The 12,529-nt window shown below is 38.7% G+C and overlaps 1 long non-coding RNA gene across 3 annotated transcripts in view; it reads right to left on the bottom strand.

The window, feature by feature from the left end:
• Positions 1–12,529, bottom strand: part of LOC132677711 (uncharacterized) — a 91,263-nt gene that overhangs the window by 31,433 nt on the left and 47,301 nt on the right. For 2 of the 3 annotated variants that reach the window (XR_014135357.1, XR_014135355.1), the window contains one exon: positions 3,334–3,557. The exons of the other annotated variant lie outside the window; for it this stretch is intronic. This is a non-coding gene — a long non-coding RNA (uncharacterized LOC132677711). Of the gene's footprint in view, positions 1–3,333; positions 3,558–12,529 lie in introns of those variants that run through there. 3 annotated transcript variants of the gene reach the window in all.

Raw genomic sequence — 12,529 nt, 5'->3', positions numbered from 1 at the left:
GTAAATACCCAGTAGTGCAAATACTGGATCCTAAGGTAGTTCTATTTTTAGTTTTTTGAGGAACTCCATACTGTTTTTTACAGTGGCTGCACCAGTTTGCATTCCCACCAAGAGTGCACGAGTGTTCCTTTTTCTCCACATTCTTGTCAACATCTACTGTTTCTTGTGTTGTTGCTTTTAGCCATTATGACAGGTGGGAAGTGATATCTCATTGTAGGTTTTTTGTGGGGGGTGGTTTTTTTAGAGAGACAGCATGAGGTGAGAAGAGGGGCAGAAGGAGAGAATCTTGAGCAGGCTCCGTGTTCAACACTCAGTGCAGAGCCCAACACAGGGCTCAATCTCACAACTGTGACATCATGATCTGAGCCCAAATCAAGAGGCAGATGCCCAACCAACTGAGCCAGCCAAGTGCCCCCCCCCTTTTTTTTCTCATTGTAGTTTTGATTTGCATTTCCCTGGTGATAAGTGATGACGAGCATCTTTGCATGTGTCTGTTGCCATCTGTATCTCTTCTTTGGAGAAATGTCTGTTCATATCTTCTGCTCATTTTTTAATTGGATTATTTGTTTTTTGGGTGTTGAGTTTGATAAGTTCTTTATAGATTTTATATACTAACCCTTTATCAGATATGTCATTTGCAAATATCTTCCTTTCCGTAGGTTGCCTTTTGGTTTTGTTATTTCCTTCGCTGTGCAGAAGTATTTTATTTTGATGAAGTCCCAATAGGTTATTTTTGCTTTTGTTTTCCCTTACCTCAAGAGATACGTCTAGAAAAAAGTTGCTATGGTCAATGATAGAGAAGGTACTGCCTGTGCTCTCTTCTAGAATTTTTATGGTTTCAAGTCTCTAATTTATGTCTTCAATCCATTTTGAATTTATTTTTGTAGATAGTGTAAGAAAGTGACCCAGGTTCATTCTTTTGCATGTTGCTGTCCAGTTTTCCCAACACCATTTGTTGAAGAGATTGTCTTTATTCCCATTGCATATTCTTTCCTGTTTGTCAAAGATTAATTGACCATATAATTGTGGCTTTATTTCTGGGTTTTCTATTCTGTTCCAATTAACTATATGTCTGTTTTTGTGCCAGTAGCATATACAGTGAGCTAGATTTAAATTTTTTTTAATGTTTATTTTATTTTTGATAGAGAGAGACAGAGCATTAGCAAGGAGGGACAGAGAGAGAGGGAGACACAGAATCTGAAATAGGCTCCAGGCTCTGAGCTGTCAACACAGAGTCCAACACAGGGCTCAAACCCAAGAACCATGAGATCATGACCTGAGCCAAAGTCAGACGCTTAACCAACTGAGACACCCAGCGCCCCTTTTTTTAAAAAAAATTTTTTTGGGGGGCGCCTGGGTGGCCCAGTCGGTTGAGCGTCCGACTTCGGCTCAGGTCACGATCTCGAGGTCCGTGAGTTCGAGCCCCGCATCAGGCTCTGGGCTGATGGCTCAGAGCCTGGAGCCTGCTTCCGATTCTGTGTCTCCCTCTCTCTCTGCCCCTCCCCCGTTCATGCTCTGTCTCTCTCTGTCTCAAAAATAAATAAATGTTAAAAAAAAATTTTTTTAATTAAAAAAAAATTTTTTTAATATGAAATTTATTGTCAAATTGGTTTCCATACAACACCTAGTGCTCATCCCAACAGGTGCGCTCCTCAGTACCTATCACCCACCCTCCCCTCCCTCCCACCCCCCCATCAACCCTTAGTTTATTCTTTTTTTTTTTTTATTTTTTTTTAACGTTTACTTATTTTTGAGACAGAGAGAGACAGAGCATGAACGGGGGAGGGGCAGAGAGAGAGGGAGACACAGAACTGGAAGCAGGCTCCAGGCTCTGAGCCATCAGCCCAGAGCCCGACGCGGGGCTCGAACTCACGGTCTGTGAGATCGTGACCTGAGCTGAAGTCGGACGCTCAACCGACTGAGCCACCCAGGCGCCCCTATTCTCAGTTTTTAAGAGTCTCTTATGGTTTGGCTCCCTCCCTCTCTAACTTTTTTTTTCCCCATTCCCTCCTCCATGGTCTTCTGTTAAGTTTCTCAGGATCCACATAAAAGTGAAAACATATGGTATCTGTCTTTCTCTGTGTGACTTATTTCACTTAGCATAACACTCTCCAGTTCCATCCACGTTGCTACAAAAGGCCATATTTCATTCTTTCTCATTGCCAAGTAGTATTCCATTGCGTATATAAACCACAAAAAGTAAACAAACATTAAAAATCTTTTTAATATTTATTTTTTGAGAGAGAGAGAGTGTGAGCAGGAGAGGGGCAGAGACAGAGGGAGATACAGAACTTGAAGCTGGCTCCAGGCTCCATGCTGTCAGCACAGAGCGTGACATGGGGCTCGAACTCACAAACTGAGATCATGACCTGAGTCCAAATCAGATGCTTAACTGACTGAGCCACCCAGGCGCCCCTCACAGTGAGATAGCTTTAAACATTTTACAACTATCTTACATTTGCAGCAGTTAAAGTTTGCATAAATACTCATATATCTTATTTTTCTTTCATGTATGTTAAAATTCCATGTCATGATGCAAATGGCTTTCAAATACAATCAAACTTTTTATCAGATATTAAAAAATAATGATGTTCTGGCACACCTGGGTGGCTCAGTTGGTTAAATATCGGATTCTTGATCAGCTCAGGTCACGATCTCACAATTCTCTGAGACTGAGCCCTGTGTCAGGCTGTTAGCGCAGAGCCTGCTTGGGATTCTCTGTCTGTCTGTCTGTCTGTCTGTCTCTCTCTCTCTGCTTCTCTTTCTCTCTCAAAATAAATATATAAACATTTTTTCAAGTAATAATGTTCTAATTTTCAGAACATAGATAGCAGTGTAGTATAATGGGTAAGACCATACATAGACTATGGAGACAAACTTCTTACATACAAATCCTGGTTCCACCATTTATTTACTAGCTGGAACTTGGAAAAATCCATCAAAAAAAGCACTAGGTCATGGGGTGCCTGGGTGCCTCAGTCAGTTAAGCATCTGACTTCGGCTCAGGTCATGATCCCACATCTGGTGGGTTCGAGCCCCGCATCAGGCTCTGTGCTGACAGCTCAGAGCCAGGAGCCTGCTTAAGATTCTGCGTCTCCCTCTCTCTCTGCCCCTCTCCTGCTCACACTCTGTGCCTCTGACTCTCAAAAATAAATAAAAACATTACAAAAAAAAATTTTAAACATATTGGAATAAAGACTGCACACAAAGGCAAAATTTTTTTAATTTAAAAAATAAATAAACTGTTCTACAGCATAAAGAAAAAGGAATACTTTCTGATTATTTTAATGAAGTAATTATTTTATTTACACAATAAATGACAAATATTGCATCACAAAGGAAAATTACAATTCCATAATTCTAATGAATTATTCATGAAGAATAAGTCTTAAAAAATATATCAACAGAGTCCAGGAACAAATTAAAAGAAGGACACCAGGGTAGCTCAGTCCGTTGGGCATCCAACTCTTGATCTTGGCTGAGGTCATGATCTTAGGGTTGTGATCTCAGGGTAGTGAATTTGGGCCCCACCTTGGGTTCCATGCTGGGCATGAAGCCTATTTAAAACAGCAGCAACAAAAACAAAAAACACAAGATATCCGATTGCAGCTGACCCAAGGAAAGTGAGATGGTCCAACATTAGGAAAATATAATTACCTTCATCACAGACATGGAAAACACATTTGAAAAAAAATTTTTGCCTTTTCTTTCCTGACTTTGGTGCAAACATTTCTAGTATTTTCCTCTTTATCATAACACTGTCTTTGAGGCTTATGTTAAGGAAGTATGCATCTCTTAATATTGTACAAAGGTTTTTAAAAACCAAATATCTTAAATGGAAAATGGTATGAAAACTTGCAAATATGTTATATAAAGCAGGACACAACACAGTGTTCTCTTAGACCAAAATACAGTTTCCAAAGTCTCAGGTGACTTTGCTTCTTAGGCCATTCTCAGGTATATCCTAGTGAATCAACAAGAAATTTTAAAACTTGGCCATTTTGAACTAAAACTGTTTTTCAGTGAAGCCAAACTACATGGAAGGAGACAGAAAGTAGAAATCCTCTGTTGAAATGAATCTTCCCCATTATCCAATAGCAAAAGTTCATGGTCCTATGTCAGAGATCGTCTGTCCACTATCTTGGAATTTCTGGAATAATCTCCTTTGCTTTCACTTTCTTTCCCTCCCTCAAATACCAGGGCCACTAGGATCTGGGGACTTTGCATCAATACAACTTCTGACTCCAATCTGCATTTCATATTCAGTGCAGTGATGTTATCAGGAAGGTCACGGGATTTACAGAAATACAGCAAGTTACAGAGAATATAAAGATTCTTTATTGGCAATGTATATGGTAACTTATAAAGGCTGCTATGCAAATCAGGAAACAACAAAGAATTCCTTGAGAAGAATTTCCTAAAACCCCAAGGTTCCAGGTCCACAGGTATGAAGCTGTGAATTATACTACCCATATGAAGTAAGGACTCTTTCCATTGCAGAATCTCCCTTTGACATTCTCATTGGATTTTATATTTATACCATCTTGTCCTTCTGGCCCATTCCTGACTGTTTTGTAGATTTGGCTACATGTATCATATCAGAAGCAAATGACAAGTGAAAAGTAACTGTGACTTATTTCTAAACATTTATTCTAAAATTGATTAAAATGAAGGTCAATTTCCCAGTACCTTCCAAGAGCAGGCATATCCCTAAGACCTTATCCAAGGCCCATGTCTGCAGAAGATTTTTATGAAATTTGACATGCTGATTCTTAAATTCATGTTTAAAATAAAAGGGTCAAAAGCAGTTAGCTGAATTTGAAAAAAAGAATAAAGATAGCTACATTATATTGAGATTTATTTAAAAGTGATAGTTACAAAAGTGTCTAGTATTAGAGATAGGGATAGAGATAGACAAACCAGCAGAAGAAAATACAGAGCCTGAAAGTAGACCATCAAATAAATGGAATTTGGACTATAACAAAGATAGCATTAAAATAACCAGAGAGGGGCGCCTGGGTGGCTCAGACGGTTGAGCGTCCGACTTAGGCTCAGGTCATGATCTCGCGGTCCGTGAGTTCGAACCCCATGTCAGGCTCTGTGCTGACAGCGCAGAGCCTGGAGCCTGTTTCAGATTCTGTGTCTCCCTCTCTCTCTGACCCTCCCCCATTCATGCTCTGTCTCTCTCTGTCTCAAAAACAAATAAATGTTAAAAATAATAAAAATAATAATAATAATTAATAAATAAAATAAAAATAAAATAACCAGAGAAAGCATAAGTATTTAATAAAGGATATTGAGGCAACTGACTTTCCATTTGGAAGAAATCTAACATCCTAACTGAAACATAACTGAAATATAAAAATAAGTTTTACATGAATTTAAGATGTAAATATGAAATGTAAAATATCCCTTCAGGGGGAAATATATACTTGTTTATAATGAGGGTTGGAAAGAATTTTATTTTTTAAAAAAGAATTAAGAGGAAAAAACTCTAAGAAAAAATATACATTTTAATAATTTACAGTTAAAATTTTCTCAAAGAGGTGGCCCAGTCGGTTGAGCATCCAACTTTGACTCAGGTCATGATCTCGCGGTCTGTGAGTTCAAGCCCCGCATTGGGCTCTGTGCTGACAGCCCAGAGCCTGGAGCCTGCTTCAAACTCTGTGTCTCCCTCTCTCTCTGACCCTCCCATGCTCATGTTCTGTCTCTCTCTCTCTCTCAAAAATAAATAAACATTAAAAAAAATTTTTTTAACTTTCTCAATGACAAAATACCCGTAAATGAAATTAAATGCATTAGGCAGGGAATGGAAAAGCTTATTTGCAAAGCATATAGCAAACAAAGATTTTTATCCACAACATCTGTAAAGAACTCTCACAACTTCTTTCCTAGTGACTATCCTAGAAAAGCCTAAATTCTTACAATTTTTAAAAAAAATTTATTTGAGAGAGCGTGCATGCATAGGAGAGGGGCAAAGGGAAAGACACAGAATCCCAAGCATGGTCCACACTCAGTGCAGAGCGCTACATGTGGCTCAATCCCATGAGCCCCGGGACCATTACCCCAGCCAAAATCTGAAGAGTCTGATGCTCAACCTACCAAGCCACCCAGGCACCCCTCTCACAATTCTTAGAGAAAGCAATGAATGGAAGGAGAAAACAGAATGGCCTATTAACATAGGAAAAGATGCACAACATCAATACTATTCAGAAAAATGCAAATTAAAACAGCAAAAATGCCTTGCAAGAACATCAGGTAACAAAAAATCATAAGTCCAATAATTTCAAGTTTTGGCCATGATGCATGAAAACACGAATGCTCATATACTGCTTGGTAAGAACATAAAATCTGTACAATCCATTTAGAAAGCAATTTGGCATTATCCTGCAAGCTAGTGATTCCACTCCTAAGTGTGCTCCCTGGAGAAATTATCCACGATATGCAAACAGACACATCTACAAGAATGTTCATTGCAACCATTTCTGAAATTGAGGGACATTGGAAACAACAAAAATTTTCATCAATTTTGAAGTAGATAAAATATTATGATTTATGCATACACCAAAATATCACAAATAAATCATTTCTTTATGTAGCAATGTGAATGAATCACATAAAACTAATTTAAGTTTTAAAAAGCAAATTGCAGGGCAGCTGGGTGGCTCAGTCGGCTAAGCAGCCAACCCGATTTCAGCTCAGGTCATGATCTCACAGTTTGAGAGATGGAGGTCCCCAAGTGAGGCTCCGTGCTGCCAGCATGGAGCCTGCTTGTGGTTCTCTCCCTCTCTCTCTGCCCCTCCCCCCCCCCCACTCTTTCTGAAAATAAATTAACTTAAAAAAAAAAAGCAAACTGCATAAAGATAGACACAGTTTGACAGCATTTATATAAACTTTTAAAACAGAAAACCTATGCCTTTATTTGACACACATCATTTTCTAGAGTGAACTTTTTACCATTATAAAATGTCCCTCTTTGTCTCTAGTAACATTTTTGTCTTAAAGTCTATTTTGTCTAAGAATAGTGTAGCCACTCCGCTCTTACATGATTACTGTTTTTAAAGTATATCTTTTCCATCTGTCTATGTCCAACCTATTTGTATCTTTGAATCTAAAGTGTGTTTTTTGCAGACAAACTATAGTTGGATATTAATGAGGTTTCCTTTCAGTCCAGTCTAACAATCTCTGGCTTTTTATCAGTAACATTAAATGCAAACAGATTATTAATATAGGAGAATTTATATCTGCTATTTTGCTCATTCTTTTCTCTATGTCTCATGTCTTGTTGTTGTGGTTCCTAAGTTCCTCCTCTACTACACTTTTAAAAATCAAGGAGCACCTGGGTGGCTCAGTCAGTTGAGTGCCCGACTCTTGATTTCTACTCAGGTCATGATCTCACAGTTTGTGAGATCGAGCCCCGCATCCGACTCTGTGCTGACAGCCTGGAGCCTGCTTGGGATTCTCTCTATCCCTCTCTCTCTCAAAATAAATAAAAGATGAATGACTACTCAAGTGTACATTTTAAAAAATAAATTAAAAATAAACTAACCAATACAGATTATTGGTTGATATCATCTTAGGACTTTTAAAGAAGTTAAGGGAGGGGTGCCTGGGTGGCTCAGTACGCTAAGCATCCGACTTCAGCTCAGGTCATGATCTTGTGGTTTGTGGGTTCAAGCCGCACGTCAGGCTCTGTGCTGACAGCTCAGAGCCTGGAGCCTGTTTGGGATTCTGTGTCTCCCTCTCTCTCTGTCCCTCCCCCACTCATGCTCTCTCTCTATCTCAAAAATAAATAAACATTTTTAAAAATTTTTTTAATTTAAAGAAATTAAGGGGAAAAAAGGAAAGGAAAAACATTATAGACTCATATAGATTACACGTGATAAACCCAACAATCCAATTCTATAACTATTGTTAAACAATGATATTTTAAATCAACGTTAAAAACAGAAAAAATAGGAGCACCTGGGTGGCTCAGTCAGTTGAGCATCTGACTTAGGCTCAGGTCATGATCTCGCTATTGATGAGTCCAAGCCCTGCATCAGGCTCTGTGGTGATGCTCAGAGTCTGGACCAGCCTGCTTCGGGTTCTGTGTCTACCACTCTCTTTCTGTCCCTTCCCCACTCACGCTCTGTCTCTCTCTCTCTCAAAAATAAACATTAAAAAAATAGAAAAAACATTTATACTGTCTTTTATATGTCTTTTTCCACTGTTCCTAATTTTGGGGGTAGATTCAAGTATCATCTGGTTTCACTTCCTTTCAATCCTAAGGACTTTCTTTAGTATTTTTTTGTGGAAATCTGCTAGCAACAAAAATTCTGTTTTTGTTAATCTAGAAATGTTACCTTGCCTTTATTGTTTTTAATAGACTTTACTTTTTAGAGAAGTTTTAGGTTCACAGCAGAAGTGAGCAGGAAGAAAGCTCCCAAACACCGTCCCACCCCCCAACCCATGCACAACCTCCCTCACTATCAACACTCTGTAGCAGAATAGTGCATTTGTTACAATTGAGTCTAATTGACACATCATTTCACCCAAAGCCCATAGTTTTTGTTAGGGTTCATTCTGTGTGTTTTATATTCTACAGATTTTGACAAATGTATAATGACATGTATCCACCATTATAGTATCATAAGAATAGTTTCACTGTTCTAAAAATCCTCTGTGCTTTTTTTTTAATCCCTCCCTCCCCCACCCCCTGGCAACCACTGATCTTGTTACTATATCCATAGTTTTGCCTTTTCTAGAATGTCATGTAGTTGGAACAAGCATAATGTTTGGCCTCATCAGATTAGTTTCTTTCACTTAGTATAATACGCATTTAAGGTTCCTGGGTGTCTTTTCACAGCATTTCTTTTTAGCACTAATATTACATTGTCTAGATGTACCACAGTTTATTTATCCTAATAAAAGACATTGTGATTGTTTCCAAGTTTTCACAATTACGGAAAAACTTGCTATAAACATCCATGCGCATCCATACCTTTTTGTGGACCCAAGTTTCAAACCCCTTTGTGTAAATACTAATGTGACTGCTACATTGCATCGTAAGAGTATATTTCGTCACACACACTCCCCCAGTTTTATTGCAATATAATTGACATACATCACTGAACATACAAACCAAATGAGTATCAGATGTACAGCATCATGGTTTGACTTACATACTGTGAAATGATTACAGCAATAAATTTAGTTAACATGTATCATCTAACATAGATACAATAAAAAGAATGGGGTAAAAAGAAAAAAATTCTCTGTTTTTAAGGAATGATTCTGTTGTTGTTTTCTTTTATTTTTTTAAGTTTATTTATTTATTTTGAGAGAGAGAGCATGAGTGGGCTAGAGTCAGGGAGGGGGGAGAGACAATTCCAAGCAGGCTCCGCACTGTCAGCACAGAGCCTGATGTGGGGCTCAAACTCATGAGCTGTAAGATCATGACGTGAGCCGAGATGAAGAGTTGGATGCTTAACTGACTGAGCCACCCAGGTGCCCTGAAAAGATTCTCTTTGTAATAAGAACTCTTAGGATTTATACTCTTAATAATATAACACTCTTCATATATATCACACATTAGTGGTAACTATACTCATTACGTTGTACATTACATCCCTAATACCTATTATCTTGTAACTTGAAGTTTGTACCTTTTTTTTAAACTTTTGTTTTAAGGTATCACATAATCCATTTTCTTATAATAAATCAGAATATTTAATCATTTCTTTTTTTCTTACAGCATCTTTGATTTAGGCAGGAGTATTAAATCGAGCTTTTTGATATTGAGAGGTCAGTATTTTTTTTTTTTTGTTTTAAAGGAAGCTTCATGCCCAGCGTGGAGCCCAACACAGAGCTTGAACTCAAAACCATGAGATCAAGACCTGAGTTGAGATCAAGAGTCAGATGCTTAACTGACTGAGCCACCCAGGTGCTCCAAAGTTTGTACCTTTTGACCACCTTCCTCCAATTCCCTTTCCTCCCACCCCTTCCTCCGGTAACCACAAATCTGATCTCTTTTTCTAGGAATTTAGTTTGTTGTTGTTGTTTTTAGATTTCACATATATGTACAGTATTTGTCTTTTCTCTGTCTGACCTATTTCACTTAGCATATGCCCTCAATTTCCATCTGTGTTGTCTCAAATGGAAGAATTTCGTTTTTTTATTAGTATGTTTCGTTTTATTTAAAAAACCTGCCAAAATGTGTTCGAATTGTAGTCCCACCAGCAGTGAATGAGAGTTCCCGTTGCTCCATATTCTCGCCAGCATTTAGTGTTGTCAGTGTTTTGGCTGTGTGCCACTCTAATAGGTGTGCAGGGGAATGCCATTATTTTATAACCTTCATTTTTTCATATAGTAACTTTGCTACATATAGAATTCTTGGTTCTACAGGGTAGTTTTTATCTTTCCTTTCAGCACTTCATTTTTCCTTTTTCTTCTTGAGATATAACTGATACATAACATTGCATAAGTTTAAAGTGTACAACATATTGATATGACACTTTTATATATTACAATATGATTCCCACAAGGCAGACTTTCTTGACTCTTTTATTCTTCTCTGTTTGTTCTGCTCTGACTGGGTTGTTTCAAAATCCCTGTCCTCTATTCTGCCTTCCATTTGCAAATGCCCTCTACTTTTTTTTTTTTTTTTTTTCATTTCATGCATTGAATTCTTGAGTTCTAGAGATTCTGTTTGACTCTTTTTTATGATTTCGATCTCTTTTATAAGTACCTCATTTTGTTCATGTATGCTTTTCTTCGTTTCATTGGACTGAGTTTCCTTGTAGCTAATTGCCTTTCTTCAAAAGAGCTATTTTGAATTCTTGGCCAGCTAGATCACTAAAGTCCATGCCTATTAGCTCAGTTATTAGAGAACTGTTCTCTTTTGGTGATGACATGCTTTCTTTATTCTTCATCTTCCTTGTGGTTTTGCACTGCTGCTTTCATATTTGAAGTCGCAGACACCTCAAATCACTACTAGTTGCCTTCAGATGGGGTATATTATTCATTGGTCCTGTTATATCTGGAGTTTCTCCACCTTTGTGTGGAAACTCCTGCTACACACTTCTCGTTCCCTCTTGTGGCAAAATTCTTAAGCTTTTGTGTCTTCCCTGATTTTTATAATTCACGAAGCTTGATTGCTCAAACCTCTCCTTTGATTTCCAGAAGGTGGTGCTATAGTTCAAGTCTGAGGATCATCCCACGTCCACAGACGTGGTCTGATTTTCTAATAGCACTCCATTTACTGTTTACTAGACTCACCTGGTGGCCATACTCAGGAGTGTGCACAAGGAGCCAGCCACAGAGTGGGAGATGTGGGTTTAGTGCTAAAGGTGTTCAGGGTGCTATAAAGGTGTTCAGGGTCTCCAGGGAGAGATCCTTGGGTGAGGCTCTCACACAAGGTCATGGGCAGACTCCCTACAGAAGTCCTGAGGGTAGTCATCAGAAACGGTTTCCCTTTAATGCCTTTGATCATCTTAAATGCCTCTTTCCTGATCTTCTCTTTCCTTCACACCTCAGAGAAACTGGTTACTCTCTAGCAATGTCTCACAACTGGGGTAACGAGGCACTCACTCACTGCTTTCCTTTTCCCCTGCAAGAGAGGTTGCTGGAAGGCAGTTCAGCTTCACTCTCGCCTTAGAGGATAGGCAGTGCTGGCAAAGCTCCTCTTACCTTCTCCACTGCATTCAATCTCATTTTTCCCCCCTCCAATGGCATGCTGGAATCTCCCCCTTAGGAAAACTGGACTTCAAAGTCTCTCTCGTCTGTGGGTATCTGCCCAGGTCAGCACTCCACATTTTCCCCAAACACAGCCAAGAGGGACTGGGGCAGGTTCATTGGCTCTCCTGGTTCTGCAGCTCCAACCAAGGTCTGTCTGCCTATTACTGAATAATTACGTGTGGGCAAGACTCCTTTTGCATTCCTTAGCATATGGTCCCGAATCCCACAAATCCTACACTTTTGTTCATGAATGGATGCCTAATTAAATGTAAAAGTAGAGAACAAGAAGGAAGAATGTCTGTCACACCATCATGCCGACTCTCCATTCAACTCTCCATTCAGCACTTGTAATTTCATTCTATTGCTTTTGGCCTCCATTGTTTCTGGTGAGAAATCAGCTGTTAATATTATTGTATATGGTAAATTCTTCTTTATTGCTGCTTTCAAAATGTTCTCTTTCTGCCTTGGCTATAATGTGTCTAGCTATGGGTCTGTTTGTATTTATACTACTTGGCATTTATTGGGGTTCATGAATGTGTAAATTAACATTTTCATCATATTTGGGAAGTTTTTGGACATTACTTACTATGTTTTCTATGCCTTTCTCTCCTCTCCTCCTGGGACTCCCATTATTATTTTGTTGATATGCCTGCTGGTGTTCCACAGGTCTCTGAGACTGTTTGCTTTTCCTCATTCCTCTTGTGTTCTCTGGTATCTAGGCTGTAAAATCCCTATTGCTTTATCTTCAAATTCACTGATTCTTTCCATTGCTGGCTCAAATCTGATTTTAAAAATCCTTCTACTGAGGTGC

The sequence above is a fragment of the Panthera onca genome, chromosome D2 (assembly GCF_046562875.1).
Source record: "Panthera onca isolate mPanOnc1 chromosome D2, mPanOnc1 haplotype 2, whole genome shotgun sequence".
Classification (NCBI taxonomy): domain Eukaryota; kingdom Metazoa; phylum Chordata; class Mammalia; order Carnivora; family Felidae; genus Panthera; species Panthera onca.
The sequence above is the reverse complement of the archived record's forward strand: the minus strand, read 5'-3'. Positions and strand labels throughout refer to the sequence as shown.